The sequence below is a fragment of the Phyllobates terribilis genome, unplaced genomic scaffold (assembly GCF_046119375.1).
Source record: "Phyllobates terribilis strain yellow unplaced genomic scaffold, ASM4611937v1 Scaffold_8__6_contigs__length_399053987, whole genome shotgun sequence".
Lineage (NCBI taxonomy): Eukaryota > Metazoa > Chordata > Amphibia > Anura > Dendrobatidae > Phyllobates > Phyllobates terribilis.
In genome coordinates, this window is record NW_027362768.1 from 129,443,859 (window position 1) to 129,471,140 (window position 27,282).

Genomic DNA, 27,282 nt, shown 5'->3' on the forward strand with positions numbered 1-27,282 from the left:
CAGCAAATACCCCCCCACACACACAGTAAATACCCGTCAGCTACATTTAATCATCGGTGTCTTCAGCTGCACTAATGTGGAGCACTTACCACCAATGTTCTTCGCGATTCTGGGCACCGCTGACCTGATCACGCTACTGGCATCGCTCTGACCTGGTGGTCAGAGCTTCAATTATACTTGTGTCTGTCTAATTAATCACTGAGAGCCGGCACGCTGCACGTTCTGTGAGCCGGCTGTCAGCTTGACAGCCATCTCAAAGAACTGTCAACTCCCAGTCCAGGGGTAGGCAAAATGCAGCTGCCGGGGGAGACACTTTGGACCGCCGCACTAGGAGGCCTGACTGCGCCCCCTTGCCGGTTGCCCCTGTGGCACATGCCCCGGCTTCCTCCCCTTAGATACACCTCTGTACCTAGTCTATGGGGCTGTTGATGCGCCTAGGGGATGTGGACAACTCGGCGCCCGGGCCTTGCTGTTAGTTTTGGGGGGATGTTGCGGTGGCTGGCTCCCGAGGCCATACCCTGGGGTCACTCTTAAAAGCAAGGAATAATGGGGGAAAGGTGTATGGGAAAGGGGAATGTTTGTGACACCACCCATGGTGTCTGTTGAGGATCACCAGCGCTGCTACAGTCCTCTGAGGCCGGTGGTCAGGCAGCTTAGTTGGTGCGGCTCCCCACAGGTGGAGCGGGGCCTCAGGGCAGTGTAGGAGAATGGATGCAGGACAGAGGGGACCCAGCCGGGTCAGAGGAAGAATAGGCACACTCACAACAGTTCACTTCAGTACCTTTACTGGTGGTGTTTCAGGCACGATCCAGGGCACTGTAGGGTGAAGGGTGCATTTCAGGACTCTCCCCAGTGAGCGGGTGTGGGACCTCCTGTTTCTTGCCTTTTCCTGATAAGTTTATGACCTGCCTGGAGCTAGGCCTAACTTGGTCTCTGTCTTGCACCGGCTGACCTGGTGGTAGGGCCTTCTGTTGGAGATCACACTCCCTGATCTCTTGGGCCTCAGTGACTCCTGACCCTGGTATGACAGTCAGCTTATGGTGTTCCTGGGACATGTAGTTCGCCAGGGGTTCCGGTTGTTTCTGCTGGTCGTAGAGATCCCTGCAGATGCGGACCCGGTGTCCGGTATGTGGTCTTGGGGTGAGCTGGCTAACCTCCTCTGCCCCCTATGTAGCTCGCTTACTCCACTTGCCTTCGGCCACGCTCGGGGCCCTCACTAGGCTTCACACTGGCAGTAGGCCTCGCTACTCTTCACTGCTCTTATGGCGTCGGCACGCCTTAGGCTCTCTAACCTGAGCTCCCTGAGTCTGGGCTGGACTGACTACCTCTCTGGCTGCTGCAGACTGTAGACTGCAAACTCCAGGCTGTAGATTCCAGACTTCTTACAGACTTGACTAGACTCAGACTGACTGCCTAGCTCCACCTTCCCTTTTTATATCCCTAACAGGCTCCCTCTGGTGGTCTGAGGTGGAAGGTGGAGGTGTGTGAATGCTATGAGGTCCTCTTGTGGAAGAATCCATCCATGCACCCCTCTAGGATATGTGGCACCAATGAGCAGCAGGTCGCCACACTGTTCACATGTCCGTATTTTTTCATGGCCCATGTGACTGCAAAAAATCATGGAGACATGTCCGATTTTGATCTGAGTCACGGATCATAGTCAACTATGTAATATATCTGGCAATGTAGGATTGTAATAATTTTATTTTCCAATCCTCACTGTGAAAAGCGTGTGTTCCTACATAATCCCACATTGCCAGCACTGATAAAACAGGTCAATAGGGACACATCCCTTAAATAGAACCAGTCAGCAGGATTTAGCCCGATAAACTAGAGGCATGACTATAATGGTGCTATGACGCTGATTAATAGGATAAATGATGTGAAGGGATCCACTCAGTGGTTGTTTAATACTCACCTTATGAGGTTTTCATAAAAAGACATCTTCTGATAATTCAGTGACCTGCCTCCTTTTTAAAATTCCACGCTGCCACCATCATTGTGTGGGCGGCGCGTGCGCAGTGTGAGGCTATGTGCACACAAAGCAATTTTAATGCATTTTTGCAGAATATTTTCAATGCGAAAACAGATTAAAATCGCTTGTAATAGGTCTGCCATTTACTGCAATGCAAATCCGCATGTGCTGTGCACATCTTGCGGAAATTTCAGCTCCGAATTCGCATTGCGATAAAACCCGCAGCAAGACCAATTCTAGTGTGATTTCGCTGTGAAATCGCCGCCATTGACTTGCATTGGATCTCATAAGATCCGCAAGACTACATGTAGTCATGCGGATCTTATGCGATTAATGCACGGATGGTACTCGGGTCTGGAGAAGAGGAGACTCTCCTCCAGACCCGGGTACCATAGTACCTGTAAGTAAAAAAAGAATTAAAATAAAAAATAACCTTATACTCACCTTCCGATGGCCCCCGCTCTGCTCCCGGCGTCGCTGCTGGCTCCGTGGCGGGTACCAGTAATGTAAAAGGACGTCAGCGGTCATGTGACAGGTCACGTGACCGCTGACGTTGGCGGTCGCGTGAACTGTCACATGACCACTGACGTCATGGAAGGTCCTTTTACATTACTGGTACCTGCCACGGAGCCAGCAGCGACGCCGGGAGCAGACCGAGGCCGCCGGAAAGGTGAGTATGCGGTTATTTTTTATTTTTTACGTTCTAATTCTTTTTTTTTAACATTATGTTGGTCATACAATATAAATCAATGCATGGATTTATATAGTGTGACCAACTTTCAAGCACTTTTCCAAGTGATGCTAAAATCGCTTGGAAAAGCGCTTGACAAAAGCATGCGAAATCGCATGCTAAAAACTCTTGATAAACGCTTCTCCCTGGCAGAAAAAACGCATGTAAAATCCTCATGCGTTTTTTTGCCAGGGAGATGCAGAAACACTCAGGAAAAATCCGGAGCATTTCTGCATCGTGGGCACATAGCCTGAGTCTACATCCTGTGTGCAAGACTTCAATAAAGTGGCGTCGAAGGCATAGAGATTTCTGCTCAGAGAACTTTTCACCTAGCCGAAATCTTGATCTGTGCATGCGCCGCTTCTGGTGCCATTTTATTGAAGTCCAGCACACGAGATGCAGACTCACGCAATGATGGCGGTGGTTGTGTTGAATTTAAAAAAGGAGGTAAGTCACTGAATAATCAGTGACCTGTACAAAAATCAGAGGATGCTGGTGGGGAGGCAAAGAACCAGAAGAAGACCCTGCCCCTACATCCCACCCCAAAGCACACAAGACGTACGTTTCTGAAAACTTCATAAGGTGAGTATTCAGCAGCCACTGAGCGGATTCCTGCACATCAGATATCATATTAATCAGGATCACAGCCCCATTATAGCCATGCCTTTAGTTTATAGGGTTAAATTCTGCTGACAGGTTCTATTTAATAAGACAACACCCAGTTGCCAATTTTCTATGCACTCTAAAGGAAAAATAACAAAGTAATTGTACAACACAGGGGGCTAAGATTTTTATTTTCTCAACACAAAACTAAATAAATTTCTTCTGCTCAATAACATGTTACTTTCTGATTGTACAGCATGTTCAATGTGACCGGCCTCCTTTAGAAGCGGAGTACTACATATTGCTATTTGCCAGGTCTTTCCATGAAACAACGTCTGCCTTTCCTGCTGATAAATAAATGCTCCTTGAAAACAGAACACTTCAAAGACCGATTCTGTTTGGACTAAAATTACCTACATCCTACACAGACCTCATGTTATCCAAGTGTTTCTACAAAACATGTTGGCATCCAATCTGCTGAATTAGTTTCAGAAAAAAAAGTTTTACGGAAGCTGCGCTCACTGGGATTGTCAAATCCTATCCATGCTCCAGTATTGTAAAAAAGAACTATAAAATTAAATTCAAAATCATCAGTAAAATAAGTTTAGAAGAAGAGATCTAACAGCACCCCTTTAACTTTTACTGGCAAGAATGGAGGCTTTAGACCTCTTGTTCTTGTAAGGCCTCATTCAAACATCAAATTTTCTCACATACGAGAAAAACAGACCAATTTTTTTGATCAGTGTCATCAATTTTTCTCATACGTGGAGAAAAAAAAAAGCATTTCCACCTTCTCCTTTGACAGTCCGTGAAAATGGGTGTCATCTGAATGTGGTCCGATTTTTTCATGGACCCATCGACTTGCATTGCAGATTTGGATCTGACCCTTTGATCAAAATCAAATATTTTTCTGCTATTTTCCACAGATGGCTCAGTCCACGAAAAATCACGGACATGTGAATGGCTCCATAGACTATCACAGGTACGAGGGCCATCCTTAAAAACCATGGATAGCACTCGTGCAAAAAAAAAAAGGGACATCTGAATGAGGCCTCAGTGAGGTTGCACAAGGACCCAAAACATACTGGGGGCCCATTGCAACCTCAAAAACAGATGAAATTTTGGGATTGCAAAGAGCTTGTATATGCTCAGGGGCCATCTTCTGTCTGTGTCCACCAATGGATCAGAGTGTGAACCAATTCTCTCAGATGTGAAGAGTGTCTGATTTTTTCTACAGACCGATAGACTTGAATTGCAGAGTGCGTTCCGATTATCGGTGGCAACTCGTGCATGCTGCGATTTTTTCCTTGGGCTGACAAATATCTGATATGTGCACAGTCCCATAGAATACTATAGGAACAAGTGCTATCTGTCAAAAAAAACGGATAGCGCTCATCCAATTATTACGGTCATCTGCACAAGCCCTTAGATAGTGAATAGTCAATGCACCTGCAGTGCCGCTGACAAATATTGTCCATTTGACTGCAAATAACACACACAAAAAAAATAAAAATAAAATAATCACAGCCCACTGACATGTTTCACAGCGCCAATGACTTTATCAGGAGACTTTTGGGCTATGGCCTTCTAAAAAAAACACAAACTCTTGTATATAATAAATTCATCAGGATAACTCAGGTTGTTTAATGTATTTGAAGCAAATGAATGATGTTTCATGACCCTTGTAATAAGCTTCAAAATCTCAAACTAACTTCAACCTTCAACTGAGCAAAATCAAAAATTAGATGGATTTTTCCACTAAGGTACAAAAGTACAAGTGCAGAAATTTTTAGAGACAGTTCGAAAAGCTGCAGGTGATGAATTATCCAAAAACATCTAGATCAGTGGTTCTCAACTCCAGTTCTCAAGGCCCACCAACGGATCAGGTTTTCAGGACTTCCTTAGTATTGCACAGGTAATAATTCCATCACCTGCACAGGCAATAATTCCATCACCTGTACAACACTAAGGAAATCCTGAAAACATGGTCTGTTGGTGGGCCTTGAGAACTGGAGCTGAGAATCACTGATCTAGATAAATAAAACCACACACACATTGTCAGAGCAAACCCAATAAAAGAGCTCTCTGACTGATTAACTCTTTCTTTAGCCTATTATTACCTCCTTATTCTGCACCGTCGATGATAAAATATATTTAGAATCCAAAACTGCTCACTTTTTTTTAAAAAAAAACACGAAATCAAAAATGATTTTAAAGACAAACATAAAAACATTTTAGTTAAAATAATCTCCCTAAATATCTATACCCTTTTACATGTTTAACCCCTTTACCCCTGAGGGTGGTTTGCACGTTAATGACCGGGCCAATTTTTACAAATCTGACCACTGTCACTTTATGAGGTAATTACTCTGGAACGCTTCAACGGATTCTGCTGATTCTGAGATTGTTTTCTTGTGACATATTGTACTTCATGATAGTGGTAAAATTTCTTCGATATCACTTGCGTTTATTTGTGAAAAAATTGGAAATTTGGGGAAAATTTTGAAAATTTCAAAAGATGAATTTTTATGCCCTTAAATCAGAGAGATACTGTATGTCACACATAATAGTTAATAAATAACATTTCCCACATGTCTACTTTACATCAGCACAATTTTGGAACCAAAATTTTTTTTTATTAGGGAGCTATAAGGGTTAAAAGTTGACCAGCGATTTCTAAGTTTTACAACATAATTTGCAAAACCATTTTTTTAGGGACCACGTCACATTTGAAGTGACTTTGAGGGACAGAAAATACCCAAAAGTGACACCATTCTAAACACTGAACCCCTCAAGGTGCTAAAAAACACAATCAAGAAGTTTATTAACCCTTCAGGTGCTTCACAGGAATTTTTGGAATGGGGAAGAAAAAAACTAAAATTTAACTTTTTTCACAAAAATGTTACTTTAGCCCCATTTTTTTGCAGGGATAACAAGATAAAATGAACCACATAATGTGTTGTGCAATTTCCCCTGAGCACGCAGATACCCCATACGTGAGGAAAAAACACTGTTTGGGCGCACTGCAAGGCTCAGAAGGGAAGGAGCGTCATTTGGCTTTCTGAATGTAAAATTTGCTTGAATAATTAGTGGACGCCATGTTGCGTTTAGAGAGCCCCTGATGTGCCTAAACAGTGGAAACCCCCCATAAGTGATACCATTTTGGAAACTAGACCCCTCAGGGAACTTATCTAGATGTGTGGTGAGCACCTTGAACCCCCAAGTGCTTCACAGAAGTTTATAACATGGAGCTGTGAAAATAAAATTTTCACATTTTTCCCACAAAAATGTTTTTCAGCCCCCAGTTTTGCATTTTCATAAGGGTAACAGAAGAAATTGCACCATGCAACTTGTTGTGCAATCTCTTCTAAGTAAGCCAATACCCCATATGTGAGGGAAAACCACTGCTTGGGTGCACAACTGGGTTCGGAAGGGAAGGAGCGCCATTTGACTTTTTGAATGTACAATTTGCTTGAATAATTAGCAGATGTGCCCTGATGTGCCTAAACTGTGGAAAACCCCCACAAGTGACACCATTTTGGAAACTAGACCCCTCAGGGAACTTATCTAGATGTCTGGTGAGCACCCTTAACTCCCAGGTGCTTCACAGAAGTTTATAACATGGAGCGTGAAAATAAAAAAATCTAACTTTTTCCACAAAAATGATCTTTCAGCCCCAAATTTTTTATTTTCACAAGGTTAAGAGGAGAAAATGGAATCTAAAAGCTGGTGTGCAATTTCTCCTGAGTACACCAATACCCCAAATGTGGGGAAAATACACTGTTTGGGCGCACGTCAAGGTTCAGAAGGGAAGGAGCACTGTGTGACTTTTTGAACACAAAATTGGCTGCAATCAAGAGCGGATGCCATGTCACATTTCGGGAGCCCCTGATGTGCCTAAATTGTGGAAACCCCCCACAATTGACTCCATTTTGGAAACTAGACCCCTCAAGGATTTTATCAAGGGGAATAGTGTACATTTTGAACCAAGAGGTATGACAGAATTTGATAACATTAAGTCATCATATTGAATAAGTTATTAGTCTTGAACGCTAGTGTTCGCTACTTGAGTTTGCATCGGGTACTCGGGTAGGCATCATGTATCACGGGTGCTCTAGTGACATGCTCGAGTCCCTGTCCCACATGTTTCACGGTTGTTAGACACTCAAAAAAAACATGCGGGGATCTCTTGTGCATGGCACTCGATCCCAGCAACGTCTTTTTTGGCCGCGAATCATATGGGGCAGAGACTCGAGCTTGTCACTCGAACACCCACGATACTCAGTGCATACCCGAGTACCCGATGCAAACTCAGGTAGCAAGCACTTGCGCTCAACACTGGTCGCCATATCGTCATAATTTTTTTTCTTTACTTTTGAAAAAATCCTAACCCCAACCCTAATGCAACCCCATCCCTAGCCCAACCCTAACCTAACCCAACCCTAACCCTAGCCCAACCCTAACCCCAACCACAACCCTAGTCCAACCCTAACCCTAGCCCAACCCTAACCCCAACCCTAATACAACCCCAACCCGAACCCTAGCCCAACCCTAACCCCAACCCTAATACAACCCTAACCCAAGCACAACCCTAACCCTAGAGTTTATTTTTTTACACCGTTCCTCGTGTGGTATAAGTGATTAGACGACTTTATTCTTCGGGTCGGTGTGATTACAGTGATACCAGATTCATATCGGGTTTTTATGATTGACAGCTGTCACAAACTAAAAGACGCTTTTTTTTGCAAAGACTAGTTTTTGCATCGCCATATTTTGAGAGCTATAATTTTTCCATATTTTGGCCGACAGAGTCATGTGACGGCTTGCTTTTTGCGGGACAAGTTGGCGTTTTTATTGGTAACATTTTCGGGCATGTGACATTTTTTGATCGCTTTCTAGTCCGATTTTTGGGAGGCAGAATAAACAAAAAACAGCAATTTCGGAATTGTTTTTATGTTTTTTTTTTATGCCACTCTGCGTGTGGTAAAATTGATAAGGCTGCTTTATTCTTCGGGTCAGTACGTTTACAGCTGTACCACATTTATATCTTTTTTTATGTTTTGGCGCTTTTACAGAAAAAAAACTATTTTCTAGAAAAAATATTTTTTTGTATCGCTTTATTCTGAGAGCTATAACTTTTTTATTTTCGGATGCTGGAGCTGTATGGCAGCTTGTTTTTTGCGGGACAAGATGACGTTTTCAGCGGTACCATTTTTATTTGCATTCATCTTTTTGATGGTGGTATGATGATAAAGCATTGTTTTTTGCTTCGTTTTTTATTTTATTTTTTTACCATGTTCACTAAAGGGGTTAACTAGTGGGACAGTTTTATAGGTCAGGTCGTTCTGGACGCGGTGATACCAAATATGTGTACTTTTATTGGTTTATTTTTTTTTTCAGAATAAATAAATATTATGGGTTCAATATATTTTTATTTTTTGGGGATTATTTTTTTCATTTTCTTTTTATATTTTTACAATTTTTTTTTTCACTTTCTGGCACTTTTTTTTACTTTTACACATTGTCCCACTATGGGACTTTCACTTTTTGCAGCCTGATCGGCTGTATAGCATAGAAAGCAGCAGCTTCCTATGCCATGCAGCCTGTCAGTGCTGCACACAAGGGAGACATTACTTTGGTCATGCACTGCGCATGACCAAAGTAACGTCCTGCCTCCTGGTGACCCGGATGTTGTCATAACGACATCGGGTCGTCATGACAACATCCGGAAGCTGCCACAGACATCGCTGGACGCCAGCAGAAGAGGTGAGTATAGCGATCACCTCCCCCTTACAGCTTATCTCTAAGGGGCTTTTGAACCAAAGCCTGGCCAAGTATGCACAGTAGTTACACTCCAGGAAAAGAGTTAACTTCTAAGATCCCAGTCAGCTCACCTCAAGTGCATGGATTTCTATACAGTAGTTAGTTGTTCACATTCCTCCCCCTTTCCTCTCAGCTCCTGATCATGATGCTCTCATCAGTCCTGCATAAATCACAATCCCCAGCTACTAGCACCGGCATTTTCCAGAGTAGTTTTCCTGAACATGGCTCTCACTTCCTGAGCTGTGTGCATGTTCAAATGCACTGTTATCTCTAGACTAAGAACAATGACAGTAACAGAAGGAAGCTGATCTGAACAGTCACTCAAGGAGTTCCAGCCCTCCACCCCTGTCAGCAATCAGGAAGTAAGCAGACTGCAGAGCTGTGAGCAGTTCAAGAGTCAGCTTAAGAATACCCCTTTAAGCCATTTAATAAGTGTGGATTGGCAGTTAAGGAAGCTGGGGTGAGGGGAAGGAGAGGAAGAAGTTGCCAAAAAGTGGAAAAAAAGAAGCAAATGTGAGATAAGATATGCTATAAAATTCCTTATATTCGCCTGTTCTATCGATTTATGAAAAGTTTGTTACAAGTAAAGATTCCTTCTAATATTGTTCTTATAATGTGAGTATTTAAAGACATTATTTAAATATCTAAATTAAATATAATGCAAATATAGGCTTATTATAGCTTCTAGTTTTCCATATTCTCCAATATCCATAAGGATTATATCCTGTAAACCCTTTATGACAGCCAATCTAAAAAAAATCCTCCCTACACTAGTTGACAGTTCGTTAGCACTGCTGCAGCATGTCAATCATCTAGTAGAGAGCAAAGTTACATTGAGAATGATGGAGTCTGAATCATGCTCCTTGGTTCAAACCATAGGCGGATTATAATGAGGGCAATCTGGGCGACCACCCGGGGCCCCGAGCCGGCAGGGGGCCCGCGGCTCCAGGCGGGGTGTCTAATGCCCGATTGCCCTCATTATATGTGCGGGCCGCCGCGGCACATAGCGGTAGCAGTGGCGGGAGGGGGGGGGCCCGGACTGCTCCCCCAGCAGCGGCCGCCGCTACTTCTTCATCGGCCGGGCCAGCACTGCAGCAGTTAACTTCCCTGTGCTCGCCCAGCCGCATCACTGCTAGGAGACACGGCCCTGTTCGCGGCTGTGTCTCCTAGCTGTGACGTCACGCAGTGCGCCCCGGCCTGCAGTGCTGCACCGGAAAAGAGACAGAGCAGGCAGGAGGAATGGAGCCGGGGGATAGTGAGTGTGTGTGTATGTATGTGTGTGTGTGTGTGGGCAGGTGTTTGTGGGCAGGTGTGTGTGGGCAGGTGTGTGTGTGTGTGTGTGGGCAGGTGTGTGTGTGTGTATATGTGTGTGTGTGTGTGGGCAGGTGTGTGTGTGTTTGTGGGCAGGTGTCTGTGTGGGCAGGTGTGTGTGTGTGTATATGTGTGTGTGTGTGTATATGTGTGTGTCTGTGGGCAGGTGTGTGTGTGGGCAGATGTGTGTATATATGTGTGTGTGTGTGTGTGGGCAGGTGTGTGTGTGGGCAGGTGTGTGTGTGTATATGTGTGTGGGCAGGTGTGTGTGTGTATATGTGTGTGTGGGCTGGTGTGTGTGTGTGTTTGTGGGCAGGTGTGTGTGTGTGTGTATATGTGTGTGTGTGTTTGTGGGCAGGTGTCTGTGTGGGCAGGTGTGTGTGTGTGTGTGGGCAGGTGTATGTGGGCAGGTGTGTGTGTGTGGGCAGGTGTGTGTGTATATGTGTGTGTGTGTGTGTGTGGACAGGTGTGTGTGTGTGGGCAGGTGTGTGTGTGTGTGGGCAGGTGTGTGTGTGTGTCTGTGTGGGCAAGTGTGTGTGTGTGTGGGCAGGTGTGTGTGTGTGTGGGGGGGGCTGGTGTGTGGGCAGGTGTGTGTGTGTGTATATGTGTGTGTGTGTGTTTGTGGGCAGGTGTCTGTGTGGGCAGGTGTGTATGTGTGTGTGTGTGGGCAGGTGTGTGTGTGTGTGGGCAAGTGTGTGTGTATATGTGTGTGTGTGTGTGGGCAGGTGTGTGTGTGTGTGGGCATGTGTGTGTGTGTGGGCAGGTGTGTGTGTGTGTGGGCAGGTGTGTGTGTGTGTCTGTGTGGGCAGGTGTGTGTGTGTGGGCAGGTGTGTGTGTGTGTGGGCAGGTGTGTGTGTGTGTGGGCAGGTGTGTGTGCGTGTGGGCAGGTGTGTGTGTGTGGGGGCAGGTGTGTGTGTGTGTGTGGGCAGGTGTGTGTGTGTGTGGGCAGGTGTGTGTGTGTGTGGGCAGGTGTGTGTGTGTGTGTGTGGGCAGGTGTGTGTGTGTCTGTGTGGGCAGGTGTGTGTATATGTGTGTATGTGTGTGTGTGTGGGCAGGTTAGAAAGTCTTGCCCTGTTGAACACTGCACCTGACTTGAGGCCACCACCTCTTGGTTGTCCAATGTTCTTGCTTCTCTAGGGCTCTTCTCAGATATTCATTATACCAGCTCCCCAGAATACCAAAGCTAGGGTGGGTGACCGCGAGCCCTGGTGGTGGTCATAACTGCGGCCACCCAGGGGCAATACTCCATAACAACAATCCCTTGAGGTGGTGTAGGATGTAAGGACCTATTCACACTACATTCAGCGCTGCATTCAGGTCTTTACACAAGGCTTACAACTGAATCCCTGAAATTCAGGATTGTGCTGTCTGAAATGAGACATCTGAAAGCAGAGCAAATGGAGCCTAAAGATTCAGACTTTAGCCTCGGTTTGCCTTTGTTCAAATCAATGGCTATGTCAAGGCCCATCTGAATGCCATTTTTCAGGGATTTAGATAGAAGCCTGGAAAGAGGAGATGAATGCATTGCAAAATTCAGTGTGAATAGGCCCTTATATCTGGAGTCTTGATATTGATGCCACATGCATTTTACTTGTTTTTAACTTAAAAAATACACACACACAAATTATACACACACACACACACACACTATACATACACACACACACTATACATACACACACACTATACATACACACACACACTATACATACACACACACACTATACATACACACACACACTATACATACACACACACTATACATACACACACACAGATGTGTGTGTGTGTGTGGGCAGGTGTGTGTGTGATGTCTGTCTGTTTGTGTGTGTGTGTGTGGGCAGATGTCATTGTGTGATGTCTGTTTGTATGTATTTTTGTGTTTCAAATGTGTTTATGCGTGTCTGTATATGTTTGTGTGTGTGTATGACTGCATGCGGCCTCCTGCTGAGTATAGTTGGCGCCGTGCGGCCTCCTGATGTCTCTGGGGGGGGCACCGTGCGGCCTCCCGCTGTGTATAGATGGCTACGTGCGGCCCCTCGCTGTGTATAGATGGCTACGTGCAGCCCCCCGCTGTGTATAGACGGCGGCCTGCGGCCCCCCGCTGTGAATAGATGGCTACGTGCGCCCCCCGCTGTGTATAGATGGCTACGTGCGACCCCCTGCTGAGTATAGATGTCGCCGTGTGGCCTCCTGCTGTGTATAGATGGCTACGTGCGGTCTCCCGCTGAGTATAGATGGCGCTGTGAGGCCTCCTGCTGTCTCTGGGGGGAGCGCCGTGCGGCATCTATACTCAGCAGGAGGCCGCACGTAGCCATCTATACACGTATACTCAGCAGGAGGCCGCACGTAGCCATCTATATGGTGCCATCTATACACAGCGGGAGGCCGCACGGCGCCATCTATACACTGCGGGAGTCTCAGTGCTTTGCAATAGCAGTCAATAAATTCTGCTTGACTAATTCTGAGCACCATAAAGTCTGGTTCGCTTCTAACCTGCTGTCTTCATTTTCAGCTTGCTGAATTCTAACTCATTTACTGTCATTCGAGACGATGCCTTTGCTGGTCTCTTTCACCTTGAATACCTGTAAGTGCTCCACTTAATGTCATATTTTTGATTCTGTTCTTCTTCATCTTTTGGCATGTGCAATTGTATGAGCAAGTATTCATATGAATTTATGACCTACTTAAACCTTGGAGGACCTTAAATTTTATTCAATCAAATTTTTTTCCAGTTTAAAACTATGGGACATATATGTGCCTTGGTCCTCAAAGGGTTTTTAAAGGGGCTGCATACATAAATCCGAAAAAAATAATTCAATTAGTGCTTTTTGTGTTCATTTTTTTTTATATACCTTGAAATTAAGCCCTACCCCATGGAATGAAGCCCTACCTACATGACATCTGAGAGCTACATGGATCCCGCTTGTGAGGTGCCTGTCCGTCACTACTATTCAGTTTTAGGGTCCACTCACTAAGCCATATATTCTCTCATGCAAGAGAATAGGGCCAATTATGCTAATGACACTCGGCTCAAACTCTGTCGGAGCTTCAGCTAAGTGTGATCCGATTCTCTCGCAGCACAGATATGGAAAAGATGGAGAACTTAATTTCTCCATCTTCTCCATAGTGTCTGTGAGTGTTCATCGGACTGCACTTGGATGACATCCGAGTGCAGTCCAATGTTTTACGTGCACCCGTAGACTTGTATGGGTGCACATGGTCCGAATATCGAATGAGATTATTTTCTCATGCCAATAATCGCAGATCTGCACTGTCCCATAGTATAACATAGGGCCGAGTCCTATCCGATAAAACATCACATAGCATTCGGCCGTGTTATACGACAGTGTGAGCGAGCCCTTAGAGTCAAGGAATATTTACATGCAGATGATGATATTACTCTCCAAGTGTATATTTTTTTAGGAGAGTTCATAGTAAATGCTTTGCCTTTTTGACATGTGATCAACTAAAGAACAAGAAAGATTTAGGACCTCCCCTATACAGAAACGGAAAATAGTTTGGAGGACTTGCATGTCCTTTTTTATTTATTATGAGAAAATCATAAAAGATCCCGTTTTTTAACCATGCTGTGACTTTCTGCTGAGGAAGAGGGAGAGAGCTGCCCTATTCAGAGTCTGTAATAAGACCTGCTGACAAAAGTGTTGAAGATACAGTCTAATGTGTATTAACAATGAAAAAAAGTTAATTTCACAAATGGCTTGTATGTTTTTTAATACAAACTTTTCTGTCTTTACAGCTCCTTTAAAGGGAATCTGTCATCAGGTTTTTGCCACCTAATCTGAGAGCAGCATAATGTAGGGTTAGAGGCACTGATTCCAGTAATGTGTCACTTACTGGGCTGCTTAGTGTTGTTTTGATAAAATCATTGATTTGTCAGAAGGTAATTGACTAGTAAGTTCTGTAGGACCCCACCCCCATCACTGATCAGTAGATTTCTGTGTACACTGAGCATGGGCTGAAAGCTGCCAATCAGTGGTGTGGGTGGGGCTATACAGAGCACAGCATTCAGAGAGCTGCTAGATCTGCAGCAGATAAAACGGTGATTTTCTCAAAATGACAACAAGCAGCTGAAAAAGTGACACATCGCTGGAATCAGGGTATCTGCCCCTATATTGTGCTGCTCTCAGATGGGGCAGCACAATTAATATTGTGCCAAATTAATTTCCCGTGAACTATCACACGATCTATCACAGGGGATCATGTGACATGTCACGTGATAAATCAGGTGTGGGGGGGGGGGGGGCCGCGCCTTCTAAACTGCCCGGGGCCCTTGCTACTCTTAATCCACCCCTGGTTCAAACGATTGAGCCTGTGTTTTGTGGTCATCTTCTCTGTCCGCCGAGCCACAGCAGACACCTTTTCTTCGGGTGTTTAGGTTCTACAAATCTGGCTACAGTCTGTTCAGCACAACACAGGTGTTTTCATTTGTGCGCCATATCACCTTTCAGGTGCGGCTTTATATTCTGTCCCTTGCTGGCATTTCTTGCTGGTAATATTCTCATTTGGATGTTCAGCCATTCTGCTGTAATTTAAAGCCAGTCAGTGAAATTCCAGCTAGAGTTTATCTCTTTGCTGTTTCTGTTCTTTGTTATGCACCTAGATTCTGAATCTTTTTAGGAAGTAGGCGGCATATTTTCTAACAGTAAATACTTTATTTTGTATTTTGTGATTAATTTTGCTCACTCTGGGATTTTTCCTTTTTTCAGCACACTTTCCCTTTTGCAGGTAATTCACACTCTGCTCTGCCTTCCGGTTCTTTAGGAGGAACGTGATGCGCTCGATGGCCTTTCAAGCAGCATAGGTTTGAGTTGCCATCTTCTAGTCTGTGGTTAGGGTGATCTCTGCTCACGCAGTAACCACTAGGGACTGCGGGATCAGGATCTCTAGTCTGGATCTCTAGTCTAGTTCTCCATATCCTTTAAAGCAGGATTCCCCAACTCAAGGCCGACCAGCAGGTCATGTTTTCAATATTTCCTTAGTATTGAATTGAATATGGAATTATTTGCTGTGCAGGTGATGGAATTATTACCTCTGCAATACTAAGGAAATATTGAAAACATGACCTGTTGGTCGGCCTTGAGGAGTAGAGTTGGGGAACAATGCTTTAAAGTCATAAAGGGGTGTTGTCAATCTTAGACATTTATGAGAAATCTAGAGGATATGCTATAATTGTCTGAGATGTGAATCTCACCCCTGAAATGAAAATGGAGCCCCACACATGGACCTTTTTTCATTTATTTGTTTGCGGGATGGGGAGGGTGTCACAAAAATAGCTAAGCATTCTTGCTTGATATTTTTCCTGGACTGGCATTAAAAAAACCTATATATATATCAAACTCAAATTACAGGGTCAGGAGGTTTCATTCCCTTTTGCTGCTTACATAAAATGGTTTTAGAAATTTTAAACATAAAAAAAAATTATTTTTGAAGATGATGTAACATAAGCGGTAAAGCTCAAGGACAATTACAAAAGAAGCGGCAGCCCTCGTAATATAAAGAAATGAATGACTGTGAATCAGGCTTTGCGGGAAGAGACTCATGACTCATGGTATGTGCGGTGGCTTTTCGCCTTTTATTTGTATTATGAGATCTCATACCTGATGAATGTTCAGTCTTAGAGAATGCACAGTGTATGGAAATTATGGTTTATTATTCGCCTAAGGGCTAGATTACTGCCCAAAAGTAGCGTGTCTGAGCAATACTCTGTGTCTGGTAGCCCAATCCACACCACAGCTATAATTATCCAATAATATGGAAAATTATTGTATTAACACACAGCTATTATACATTATATAAAAAGCAAGTATTTTACAGGCTACATGTACACCTTCTAGTGGGAAAAATCTCTCTAAAAGAAACATTTGCTGAATATATCCACAGTGATGCCAAAATAATACCAACCACAATGTAACAAATAATCGTGGGACCTCCACAGCAAAAAATGTTATGGGACCCCACTCCACTCCTAGGACAAGGCAGTGATGTCATGGTACAGGGACAAGGCAGTGACGTCATGGTACAGGGACAAGGCGGTGATGTCATGGTACAGGGACAAGGCGGTGACGTCATGGTACAGGGACAAGGCGGTGACGTCATGGTACAGGGACAAGGCGGTGACTTCATGGTACAGGGTCTTCCTGAGGGGCTTGCCTCTTTTTCTGCCAGAATTGATTACTTATTCTCAAAATAAGTAGCTTTGTAATTTATCTTATCAGAGAAATCTGCTTCTTTCTCTGCCAGAATTGATTATTCATTCACAATTATGGCAAAATCTGTATTCAGTGAAGACAGACTTTCCCATTACTGAGATAGGAGAAGGCAGATGCCACTTATGAGATTTTATCTAGGTAGGAGGAGGAAGAGTAGGGAGGAGCTCTGCCTCTAGCTCCTCCCCTCCTATATGCAGATAGAGATTTGCATATTTGCACTTTTGAAGGTGGTAACAGCACTCTGTACCACAAAAAATGGACGCTTACCATTGTGAGGTCCATTAGATGATATTTTTAAACCACATAGCACTTTATAGCACTTAGTCACTTTTTGGAGTGCTCCCCAAGATACGAGTTACACTGCCCTGATGAATCCTCCTTGAGGAGGAAGAAACACGTCAGGAGGCATTATTTTGTGGGGTAATAGATACACTTGGGTACTGCCCTTGTTAGGGCGGGAGCAATTATCAGGGGCACGACAGGGTAGATTTATTCTCAGTGATACGAAACAACTGAATTGGAGAGAGAGAAGAAAAACCCTGGAGGATGCCCACAGACAAGAGAATGGGTGAGATCCACACATATTGTTAAAAGTTTTATATCATTATGTTTAAGTTACATATGGACCAGATGGGACTAACATTGTTGGTTCTCCCCAACATGCCATGTAAGAAGTTTACATAGTGTCCTGTTCATGTTTTATGTCCTTAACAAGATTTGCTATAAGAGAAAATATATTTATCAGGACTGAATTAATTTTGTTGGCCCTCTCTACTATACGAGGGGTTGGTTGTGATGTCTGGATTGTAATAGGGGTGTATGAGTGATTTATATTGGACATTGGAGGTACAAAATAATTTTAAGGATCCAATAAAAGTTATATTTTAAGAGTTTTCCTCTTAGCTGATTTGAATTGCTTATTTTCATGGATGCTATGCATTTATGGACTGAAAATTAAAACGATGGATATTCTAAATCCCATTTATCTAAGATAATTAATCCCTACTTCACCTTACTTCCCATTAACTGGGCCTTTTAGCCTCCTAGCCTTATGCTCCCCCTGGGCAAAAGTTCTGCACCATTAACGTAGGCCTCCTGGCCTGAACTAAGGGCCTTGTCCTGCTACTCACCTGAGCGATATTCTGTTCCGTTGATTAGGTCTCCTGGTCTGGGCTAAGGAACTTTTCCTCCTCTTAATCTCCACTAGGATCCCTGCTTGAGATTCAGACTCCTGCTGCCACTAGATTTTTGGTTTCCATCAGAACATACCATCTGACATATTGTGGTCTTCTCTCTTTGCACACAACACAGTTACTCTGCAGGAAGAAAGACCATAGAGTACTTGAGAAGTAACAGACCTAACTGCTAACAAACAGGAAATTGCAAACTTGGCAGATATTGAGATAATCTTCAAGTCAATAGCGTTCTAAAGTTGTGTGGCTGCCGCACTGATAGACCGGCTATTGGGAGGAAAAACGTTATTCCTCCCGGAAGCCTTTGGCTTTCAGCCATAGTCGTTAGTATTCCATCATCTCAGAGTGACCAACCTGCAATCTCAGCTCTGCTAATGCAACCCTAATTAAAATGACATCATTGGCTTTATAAATACCCCCTCTATCAATCACACCATTATTTTTTATATTTTTTAGCCTTTTTGCTTTTTCCTATCAGAATAAAGTCAGCGATGCCTTAAACTTGCTTCACCACACATCTAGCAGAAAGTATCTGCTTTAACAATGCAAGTTTTGCATCACAAAAGCGAAACTTGACTTCTTGGGAAAGACAACAACCTGTAGGGTAGGAGATCAGGACAAGAGTTGGGCCAAGCACATTTGCTGTAATTAACGTGTGCATCACATCTTACCCAGTGGTTGTGACGCGCCCCCTGGGCCTGTGTTGTGCAGGGAATACCCGTAGCCGGATCGCTGGGGGTTGTAGTCTCCGTGGCGCTGACCCAGTCCGTGCCCAGGGAGGTCAATTCAGTGGCAGTCTTATTAGTGAGATAATAGTCCGACTACGCCACCCGTGGATTGCGGTCAGTGGGGACCGCCGCTGCAAGGCAGACCGCTGAGGCCGGTGTTGTGTGTGCAGCTAAGAACAGGATGACTCCCCACGGGAGGAGTATAGCCTCAGGGCAGTTAGTGTGGATGATGGGAGTGATGGTGCACGAGCGCAGCAGGAATAACTCAGAGTCCGTGCAGTGCAGTTCAGGGTCTTTACTGATGTTATAAAGCAGACCCTCCCCGGAGTACTGGCTAGCAGTAGAGGCCTGGTCAGTCTGAGAGCTAGCAGGATCTCCCCTGGCCAGGTGGAGTTGTAGGCCTCCCCGTCTATCTGTACTCTTTCCTGGCTACCTTGCTGTGTGCGGGTAGAAGTAGCCCACGTCCCTGAGTATACCGTGTGGTGCTCACCCGTACGGCCGGTGACTTGGGGCCTTCTGTTAGCCTCCGCTTCACGATGGCGGTGCTGGTCCCTTGCTTGTGACCGTGCCTCCGGGCTTCTCTGGCCAGAGGACATGGAATCCCCTGCCGGTTGGATTCTGCTGCTGGACCTGGATGTCCCCACAGCCTCGGACTCCGTGTCCGGTCTTAATGTCTTCAGTCAGGGTGAGCTATCTAGCTTCCAGCCCCTGGCACTCGCTCCTGCTCCTACAGAGCTCCTTGCTGACACTTTCCCTGTGTCTGGAACTGTCTCCAGGCTCTGACTCACTTAATCCCGCCCCAGACCCAGTTTATAAGGGCAGATTCCACCCCTCCCAGGTCTGGGCGGGCGGTGTTGCATGCTTAGGGCTCCTGACCAGAGAAACCTCCCACTTGCTCTCAGACATAATATTTCTATTACTGTGGTAACCAGACCCCTGGGGTACCACATTCCCCCCTAGTAAAATTTAGTACTTTGGGACTAAACATATTTTTAAAGAAACATAAATGCAGGGTATAACAATAACAAGACAACATGAAAAAGTACATTTTGTGGTCACGGCGTTTCCGTAACCGGGTGTCCATATCACCCAAGGTGAAGTTTTAAGCGAGGTAGGGGACCTGTCCAAAGAAAACCCCTTGCGTTGGCCTTGGGCGTGGCTGCAGGGCTGAAGCTAGCTACTTTGGGCCGCAAGGAGGCCACGCCAGACAGGTTTTCTCTTCCGCGGCCGTTTTCGCAAGAGGCACAATGTGCAACTATCTACAAGAATTGTTCCGGTTATCCAGCGTCCATAACCTGTTAGTCCATAGAAATCTGCAGGGTAACTGAGAAACATAATTAATAACAGGCAACAACAAAAACCGTAAACATTTTCAAGAAACAGGTAAATTTACAATGCATTACTTTATATTCTCCAGCGAGCGGGCATCTGACCTCTAGTGACTCTAGTGGACCTACGGAGCTCACTAACTGGTCCTGCACTACAGGGTGTAGGAGGTGTTATGGGTAAGCTGGGCAGCTGTCTGCGTACTCTTTGGCTCACTAGGGGCACGGCAGGCTCACTACTAGCAGAGGGTTGATCCTCCTGCGCTGCTGGTGTGGACTCTTCTGCCTCCTAGGCCGGCTGCTCTTCCAGCTCTACCTGGTCTTCTGTAGGCACTTAAGGGGCTGGCTGGAGAAAGGTGAGGACGGGCACCACGATAGCGTTGTTTACTTGTGTCCAGGACCGGGGAAAGTCTCCGAGTACGGTGCTGATCATTTCCTCCTTTTCCTCTACGGGTTGAGGGTCTTCCTGATCTTCATCCGTGCTTTGCAACTTCTCGGGGCACTTTTTCAGGTTGTCTCTGGAGACAGTGGCTGTGGTCTCTCCTCCATCCTTGCTGATGTCGTACACCTTTGGATTATTGTGGCTTGAGGGCAGTACGGTGTACGGGTCCTTTTCCCACTGGTCGTACAACTTATGGAGCCGCCTTTTTCGTTTCAAGACCTGCTCTCCAGGTACCAGGGGAACAGCGGGAGCATGTTGGTTATAAGTCCTCTCCTGCCTTTCTCTTGATTGAAAGAGACTTCACTCGATGCTCTCCTGTACTTTCCGGTACTGCTGCTGCCGTTCTGTATCCCAGTCTGCCTCTGGCGAGGTGTCCTCGGGTGTCAGGACTCCCATATCCAGGTCAACAGGCAGCTTACCAGGTCTTGCTCGCATTAGGTAAGCCAGGGTACAGTTGGTGGAACCTACTGGGATGTGGTTATACAGGTCCACCAGATCGGGCAGTTTCTCAGGCCACAGACTGCGTTCTTCCAGGGGCAATGTTTTTAGCAGGTTTATCACCACCTGGTTCATCTTCTCGCAGAGTCCATTGGTTTGGGGGCGATAGGGCGTTGTTCTTATCTTCTTGCAGCCATACAGGTTGCAGAACGCCTGGAAGACCTCCGCTTCGAAGGCTGGTCCTTGGTCCCTCAGCACTTGGTCCGGGTACCCGTGTGGGCGGCAGAAGTGCAGCTGGAAGGCTCTTGCTGCTGTCTGAGCAGTCAAGTCTTTGACAGGGACCACCACCAGGAACCGGGAGTAGTGATCCACGATGGTTAGGGCGTAGACATACCCGCTTCTGCTTGGAGCCAGTTTAACATGGTCCAGAGCGACCAGTTCCAGCGGCTGCCTGGTGAGGATGGGCTGCAGGGGAGTCATCTGGCTGGCACGGTCCCTCCTTCTTAGATTTCACGGGCCACAGTCTCTACACCATCTCTCAATGGCTCCTCTCATGCCTATCAAGTAGAACCGTTCACGCAGCAGGAACTCCAGCTTATTCCATCCGAAGTGCCCTGCCCCATTGTGGTAGGCCTCCAGCACCATAGCTGCGTCCCGTCTCGGTACCACAACCTGCCAGATCAGTTCATGCCATTCTGCGGCACAACTTCTCCTTGTAGAGAAACAGTCTGTTTTTTTTCCGTCCACAGTTGCTTGGTCTCTTCCGGAGTGTCTGGGTCCAGGCGGGCATCAGCCTGGGTCAGCATCTCCTTCACCAGACCGACTGCGGGGTCACTGTCTTGCGTCTCCGCCCAGTTGTAGTGGGGTAAGGGGTTGAACGTAGCGGATCGCTGGCCCCTCACACGGTGGGAATACTGGGTAATCCCATGACGGTGGAACGCAGGGAGTTCGATCTCTTCAAGTTCTTCTGGATCTTCCCCTCCGTCCAGTAGGTTTGGCATCCTGGACAGGGCGTCCGCGTTGGTATTGGAGCGTCCTGCCCGGTATTTGATCGTGAACTCATAATTGGACAGGCGGGCCATCCATCTCTGCTCCAGGGCACCCAATCTTGCAGTGTCCAGGTGTGTCAACAGGTTGTTGTCCGTGTACACGGTGAACCTGGAAGAGGCAAGGTAATGCTTAAAACGTTCGGTTACCGCCCACACCACTGCCAGGAACTCTAGATTGAATGAGCTGTAATTCTCAGGGTTTCTTTCCGTGGGTCGCAGTTTTCGGCTGACGAAAGCAATTACCCGTTCTCTCCCCTGCTGGATCTGGGACAGTATGGCTCCTAGCCCGATGTTGCTTGCGTCCGTGTGGAGGATAAAGGGCTGGCTGTAATCAGGGTACGCCAGGATTTCATCCCCCGTGAGGGCCATCTTCAGCTCGTGGAATGACTCCTCTTCCAGCTTTTCCCATCTGAAGGGTGGCTTCTGGTTTTTGGCCTTCCTGGACTGGCCTATCAGGAGGTCCTGCATAGGAGCTGCCTTCTTGGTAAAACCGGGAATGAATCTTCGGTAGTAGCCTACCAACCCGAGGAACTGCCGCACTTCCTTTATGCTGGATGGTCTTGGCCAGTCCTTAATCACGGTGATCTTGTCAGGGTCGGGGGCCACTCCGTCAGCACTCACCACGTGTCCCAGGTACTGTACCTTTGGCTTCAGTAGATGACACTTTGAGGGTTTTACCTTTAGGCCATAGTTTGCCAGGGCTTCAAACACTTCTGCCAGGTGTTCCAGATGGTCCTCATAGGTCTTGGAATAGACGATGACATCGTCCAGGTATAATAGGACCGTCTTGAAGTTCCGGTGTCCCAGACAGCATTCCATCAACCGTTGGAAGGTTCCTGGTGCGTTGAAGAGCCCGAACGACATACAGTTAAATTCGCTGAGTCCCATCGGGGTGGTGAATGTGGTCTTCTCCCGGTCCGCCTCTGCTACAGGAACCTGCCAGTACCCGCTAGTGAGATCCAAAGTAGAGAAGAAGTTAGCAGATTTTAATGCAGCTAAGGACTCTTCTATCCTTGGTAACGGGTACGCATCTTTGTGTGTGATACGGTTGACCTTCCTGTAGTCTACACACATTCTCATGGTGTTGTCTTTCTTTTTCACTAGGACTAGTGGAGCTGCCCAGGGGCTACAGCTGTCCCTAATTACCCCAGCCTCCTTCATGTCTTTTAGCATCCCCTTGGCGTGTTGATAGTGTGCAGGGGGTACGGGTCGGTATCTCTCCTTTATGGGAGGATGGTCTCCCGTGGGGATGTGATGTTCTACCCCCTTTACTCACCCGAAGTCCAGCGGGTGTTTACTAAACACTCTCTCGTACTCTTGAACCACCCGATAGACTCCCTGTTTTTGGTGTGAGGGAGTGGAGTCAGTACCCAAATGCAGTTGCTGACACCAGTCCTCCATTGGTTTCTTAGAGCCGTTACCTTCCTCTGGTTGAGATGGAGGCAAGGGTTCCACGGCCTGTACAGAGTTCTGGTTGATGGTGAACAATTTGGCTAGCGTGGCATACCGGGGCAGGTATACTTCTCTCTCCCCGATATTTATGATGCGGACGGGCACCCTCCCATGGCGTACATCGACCACCCCCCGTGCTGTGAAAATGGTGGGCCTACTGTCTGAGTAGACGGGTTCTACCATTGCTTGGTAGTCTCTACCTCTTAGACCAATAGCTGCCCGGCACCAAATCATCATCTCACTTTTCGGGGGCATGGCAATAGGGAACGGGTCACACATTCTCACGCTACCAATCTCACCACCAGATAGTTCCACCTGTTGCCATTTCATCAGTGCCCGGATCTCTTTTTGGAGGACACGCTGCTGGCTGGAACTGGCGTTCTTGGCAACCTGTTGCAAAATAAGAATCACCTCTGCAAGACAGTTTTCGATTACGTTAGTACCTAGGGTTATTTTTGGGTGACTCTCGCGACGGTCAATGTCCACAATGATCAGTCCTTGTGCCGGCAGTTCAACCTTACCGACCTTGATGGTCACCTCTTTAAATCCTATCTGTGGCACGGGCTGACCATTTCTGGCGATAATGCTCAGGTCATCATCTGGGTAGCGGGTTATGTCCGAGTCATTCCAGTACCGCTTGAAGAGCACGTACGGGATGGTAGTCACCTGTGACCCAGTGTCTAGTAGGGCACTCATTGGAATGCCATCCAGTACCACAGGCAAGACCGGACGTCCCCCTACGTATTTATCACGCCAGTTTGATGGGCCTGATAATCTTATGCCTGGGGGTTGGCCCTCTACCCCAGGTTGTGCCCGTTTAAATGACAGTACCTTGCCATATGTCCGGGTTGATTGCAGCAGCGGCAGATGGGTTGTCCGTCCTCGTTGTATCGGTCGCTGGGTCTTCCTCTGGCCGGTGGGGTCCTCCTCAGTCGGCGCCACGGGACGTCCTCCGATCCGGATGCCAGCTGGATCTTTTCTGGAGAAGAGACCTGTAAAGACTGCACAGTTCTAATTAGCGCGGCAACGCTCTTAGTCAGCTCTTGGACCTGATGGTGCAGGTCTGTAGCCGGGTTATTGATCAAAGCCTGCGCATCAGCTCCCACAGGCCCTGCAGACAAGGGCGCCGCGTCCTGGTGATAAGTGATAGCAGGGCGCCTGTGGGTCACAGCGCCACCTGGTGCCGGTTCTCGGAGCACCCAGATGGCTCTGTCCTTGAACTGTGCAAAGTCCAGGTCAGGGTCCTGTAAGGCCATTGCCCGCAACTGGGTTCGGTGGGCATTGCACAGTAGACCCTCAATAAATTGTTCGGTCAACAGCTTGTCTTCATTCCCCACGCTGTCAGGGTCTGCCTGCTTAATGGCTCTCAGGGCCTCTTGTAGGTTTAGAGCATAGTCTCTTATACTTTCATGTGCCCGTTGTTTGCACCCGTATAATCTGAGCTTTATTTCGGCTGAGGTGCGGGTATCAAATGTGTCTTTCAGCCGGGCTAGTATTTCTCTGACAGTCCTCTTCTTCCTAGGTGGCCAGGACTTTACCTCCCTTTGGGCTGCCCCGATTAACTGGGCCACCAGGATGCTCACTTTTTTCTCTTCCGTGAGGGGGTATACCTGGAAGAGGCTATCCAGTCTTTCCCTAAAGTCACTTAGGGTATGTGACTCCCCTGAGTACTGGGGTAGCCAGGATATGGGGCATGGTGAATGGCATGACCGCAGCAGCGGTTGCGCTGGCGGCCGGTGTGGCGGTGGAGCTCCCCTCGGTATCCGACATCCTCCTTCCCCCCTAGTGGACCGTGGCCTACCTTGCGATGCTCTTCTTCCGTAGGTCACGGCTCCGCAGTCGATCGTCGGGGTCGAGGACCTTGCGTCGCGCTCCTGTGACGTCAGCGTCGCTCCCTCTCCCTTCCAGGACCTTGCGCAGCGTCAGCGCGTGGGGCGGAGCTTCGGATCTCGCGCGCTTTCGGCGTCCACGCCCCTCTTCTTCCCGCGTGGCGTCCCGAAGATGGCGTCCGATGGCGGGAAGCGGCTTCGGATGGCGGGAAGACGGCAGAAGATGGCGGGAAACAACCCAAGATGGCGTCCAATGGCGGGAAACGACTCCGGACGGCGGGAAACTTCTCTCACGTAAGTGCAAAAGTCTTTTTTCAGGCACGCAATACCCGTTGGGGCGGGTTGGTTTGAATCCTGCCGACTACGCCAAAGTTGACGCGCCCCCTGGGCCTGTGCTGTGCAGGGAATACCCGGAGCCGGATCGCTGGGGGTTGTAGTCTCCGTGGCGCTGACCCGGTCCGTGCTCAGGGTGGTCAATTCAGTGGCAGTCTTATTAGTGAGATAATAGTCCGACTACGCCACCCGTGGATTGCGGTCAGTGGGGACCGCCGCTGCAAGGCAGACCGCTGAGGCCGGTGTTGTGTGTGCAGCTAAGAACGGGATGACTCCCCACGGGAGGAGTATAGCCTCAGGGCAGTTAGTGTGGATGATGGGAGTGATGGTGCACGAGCGCAGCAGGAATAACTCAGAGTCTGTGCAGTGCAGTTCAGGGTCTTTACTGATGTTATAAAGCAGACCCTCCTGGGAGTACTGGCTAGCAGTAGAGGCCTGGTCAGTCTGAGAGCTGGCAGGATCTCCCCTGGCCAGGTGGAGTTGTAGGCCTCCCCGTCTATCTGTACTCTTTCCTGGCTACCTTGCTGTGTGCGGGTAGAAGTAGCCCACGTCCCTGAGTATACCGTGTGGTGCTCACCCGTACGGCCGGTGACTTGGGGCCTTCTGTTAGCCTCCGCTTCAAGATGGCGGTGCTGGTCCCTTGCTTGTGACCGTGCCTCCGGGCTTCTCTGGCCAGAGGACATGGAATCCCCTGCCGGTTGGATTCTGCTGCTGGACCTGGATGTCCCCACAGCCTCGGACTCCGTGTCCGGTCTTAATGTCTTCAGCCAGGGCGAGCTATCTAGCTTCCAGCCCCTGGCACTCGCTCCTGCTCCTACACAGCTTCTTGCTGACACTTTCCCTGTGTCTGGAACTGTCTCCAGGCTCTGACTCACTTAATCCCGCCCCAGACCCAGTTTATAAGGGCAGATTCCTCCCCTCCCAGGTCTGGGCGGGCGGTGTTGCATGCTTAGGGCTCCTGACCAGAGAAACCTCCCACTTGCTCTCAGACATAATATTTCTATTACTGTGGTAACCAGACCCCTGGGGTGCCACAGTTGCATGGGAAGAGGCAATGTATGCCTTTTACAGTCCCAAAGGTCTGGAGAGAGGCAAGCGATCACACTACCAATTGCTATTTCAGCATAGTCTATTCCAATTATAATTCTCAATAATATTTAGGTATGTTATAGTAAATTGAATTACAGCTAAGGTTTCCTCTATGTGCTCCTTTATGTTTGCAGAAATAATAATGTTTAAAAGTAATTAGAGATCAGCGAATAAGTTAGATTGGAATTGAATTCTACTCAAATATTGCAAAAATCATTAAATGTAAAAATGCCAATTTTTTTGTAATTTGCTGCTGCGTGAATTCAGCTGAATCAAAAAGGACCATCAAAAAAATTAACAAACAAACAAAAACAAAACCCTCACCTTATTCCTTGCTTCTCCGGCCCCTCCACTCATTACCATCACCTGTCTAGTCCTAGTTGCATCTTATAATCACCGCCAGAAGCACTGAAATCTGGGGGCCTCCTCGTCACCTTACTGTAACGCTGGTGGGTGTGGTGGCCACTGGCCGGACTTACCCTGGAGGGGCATGATTAAGTGGCTTCCTGGTCTTCACTAGTGCCTCTGATGGTGAGGATAGGCTTGGGCCGCAGGATAGCCACCAGGGACCACTCCAGGCCAGTGCCCAGGCCTGCATTAGCTGACCCACGGGTCAGAGCAGGTATGCAAGGCACAGATGGGCAAGATAGAAGCTTAGTCAGATGGTCCGGGATCGGGGCAGGCAGGACAGGTTAAGGATACTAAACAAAGATCAGAAGCGGAAAGAAC

At 47.2% G+C, this 27,282-nt stretch overlaps 1 protein-coding gene across 6 annotated transcripts in view; it reads left to right on the plus strand.

Moving 5' to 3' along the window:
* The window catches only part of CACNA1E (calcium voltage-gated channel subunit alpha1 E), a 1,192,401-nt gene that overhangs the window by 119,606 nt on the left and 1,045,513 nt on the right, over positions 1-27,282 (plus strand). For 5 of the 6 annotated variants that reach the window (XM_073643295.1, XM_073643291.1, XM_073643293.1 and 2 more), the window contains exon 2: positions 12,958-13,029. The exons of the other annotated variant lie outside the window; for it this stretch is intronic. The gene's annotated coding sequence lies outside the window, so the exon portion shown is untranslated. The remainder of the gene's footprint in view (positions 1-12,957; positions 13,030-27,282) is intronic. 6 annotated transcript variants of the gene reach the window in all.